At 35.9% G+C, this 2,740-nt stretch overlaps 1 protein-coding gene across 25 annotated transcripts in view; it reads left to right on the top strand.

Moving 5' to 3' along the window:
* The window catches only part of LOC108976888 (supervillin), a 423,491-nt gene that overhangs the window by 373,621 nt on the left and 47,130 nt on the right, over positions 1 to 2,740 (top strand). The window lies entirely within an intron of this gene.

The following is a 2,740-nucleotide window of genomic DNA, read 5'->3' as shown; positions in this document are numbered from 1 at the left end:
ACGTTTTTGCCTCCTTACATGCCTAAGGAGGCCATGTTGCCAGCTTGACAGCTGGTGTGAATGCGGTAAATGCGGCAGTAAGGCACAACAAAATGCCATAAATAAATAACAGCGAGAAAAAATGCAAAGAAAAACAAAACAATAACAAATATGTAACAGACAAAAGGCGGCAACGGCAACGGCAACGGCAACTACGTAACCGATTCGAATTGTTGTCCGCAATGTTAACACTCTTTCATATGCGGGTGGCAGCAGCAGTGCAGAAGTCGGTCCCCCAGTCTGCTAGTCCCCCGCTCCCCCTCCGTCCCGCCGGCAAGTGACGCGTGTCACGAGACACTCAATCGCGCCCGCTAACGACGCATTGTTGTCGCCCATGAAAAGCTGAATGGCAACAATGGCAGCCAAGCAGCCAACTGCAGCAGTAAAAGTGTTTCCTTGTTGCAAACAACAATAAAAAAAAACCGTAAAAAATGCAGCAACAAATCTACTTTATGGTAGCAAACGACATTTTTGCAGAGTCACATGGGGTGGCAATGCGATGGGCGCTTACTGTCGGCATGTATGTGTGTGTGTGTGCTTGATATGCCGTTGCGCATGCGCAGATTTATGCCGCACAAAGCGCTTCATTGTTCGTTTTGTTGCTATTGTTGCTGATGCTAACTGTTTTTATTGTGCTCCAATTCTTTTGTTGCATAATTTTTACTTCATTTTTCCTACTCCACACTCTGACTGAAAGCAAAAGTGTGACAAATTAAGAAATAATGTCTCTCTTGCATTCTTCTCTCGATTACCGTATTGTTTTTATGTTCTTTTGTTATTCTTGTTGCAGAAATGTCTTAATGCAACTATGAAATCAACTTTGCTTTTAATTAAGTATTAACCGTTGGCTTTGTGCGTCAGTGTGTGACTTCAATGCGGACGCAATTTCATAACAAAGCTGAGCGCTAGACCCAGACATTTTTTATTGTTGCAATTAAGAGGAAGGGTCGCATTACAAGTGGGTTGGCAGTAGTAGCTTCAAAATTATACATATGTACTTTTGCATATGTATGTACATATGTGTATGTGTATATGTGTGTGTGTGAAGAAATGCATTTTAAGGGAATTACAGTTATGAAAGAGTATTGCTTTCACCAGCGCAAGGAAAACTGAGTTACCTCTTTTAGTAAACAATAGAAGTTCTGTGAAATTATGCGTTTGAGTCGACCTTGACTCTTCTTTTTCGCCAAATCTACTATTGTTCTTATCTTTCTTGCTAAAGCTATAACAGGAAAGGCTTAGAATAAAGATGAAAATTCAAGAGTGAGGAACAAAATAATTCTCACTAAAATTTAAGCCACTGGAAGATCGAAAAGCCATTCCACGACTTAATTGGCAGCTTAATGGGTTATACTTCTATACAGAAGGCCAAAAAACGTGAATTTTCCAGATTTCAATATCAGGCGAAATATGTTTAAAAATTAGAGTTAATTTGGCTTTCATATACAGTGAATTTCTAATATTTATTAAAAATAAAAAAATACACATACAAATAAGTACCCGGAAATATTAAATACAACTCAAAATATTTAATTATTCATCAATATTTATTTTGTCACCTTCAAAGCAATCCCTACAAGGGGTAAAGCCTTTAGTTCCTTCAGCGAATTTTGTTTTATCTCTAATTTACAATAATTATAATAATAATAATTTAATTACAGCAATTACTATAGCGCTTCCTATTAAATTCAACTTAGCTCAGCATTCACCACACAGTGGTGGCTAGTGCTAAAGTATGCTTTTCTGTCACCCGAAACAGAGCACTCAGCGCTGTTGTTGATAATTGCAGCATACTTTCAGGCGCACCTGCGTAGAGTGTTGCATATATTAAACATTTTCTATGAGTAAACGACACTACTAAAACGACAATGATAACTGCAACTGTGAAATATTTTAAACTATATGATATTAACATTAAAAACGGTGAAAAATATTAGAAAACATATAGAATTTCAATAAATAGTCATACATATCTTAATATCTTATACAAAATATTTGACAAAATTTATTTTTACTTCAAATCGGTTTATTTTTGAGTTTTGTAAATAAAAAATAATAACATGTATTAAAATAACTTAATTTTTTAAATAAATTTAATTAAATTTGTTCTGCAAATATGCTTTACATTTGAAGTCCACTTACGAAAGTGCGTTTCTAATAACAAGACCACATTTGCTATCCAATTTCTAACACTCTCAATTTTCGGATTCCCGTAAACTCACTTTCGTTTGCCAGTTTGCCGAATTTAGTTATCTTCAGTCTCCATTCACTTCTATCCGTCAAACGCTTTCATTTTCATGTGCCATAAGGAAATGACCAGCAAATGACAGTTAGTTAGCTGGACACAACAAATACTCGTCAATAAAGCAATCACTACAGTGCCACATTTGGTAGCAACAACTATGCGCAACGACCCGATCGGCTATCGTGTTACGCGTGTGAGTGAAATAATAATTAGCGCTTGAGTTGTCTATGTTGTGAACGGGACAGGCTCACATGCAGCTAGGAAAATTATGATAAATTTAATAAATAGACGGTGAACGGTGACGGTGTTTAATAACAAAGTTTTCATGTTGGAATGGTTACAAACATACATGTATAGTAACAGGTGTCTTTGACTTTATGAGAGCGAATTAGTCGGGAAATTTTATTGTTCTCTCTCTAAAATAATATCTTACAAAAATTTTTAAATTTTTAAATT

Source organism: Bactrocera latifrons, unplaced genomic scaffold (genome assembly GCF_001853355.1).
Source record: "Bactrocera latifrons isolate USDA-ARS-PBARC rearing strain unplaced genomic scaffold, ASM185335v1 scaffold_81, whole genome shotgun sequence".
Lineage (NCBI taxonomy): Eukaryota > Metazoa > Arthropoda > Insecta > Diptera > Tephritidae > Bactrocera > Bactrocera latifrons.
Note: the sequence above shows the minus strand (reverse complement) of the source record. Positions and strands in the feature narration are given on the sequence as shown.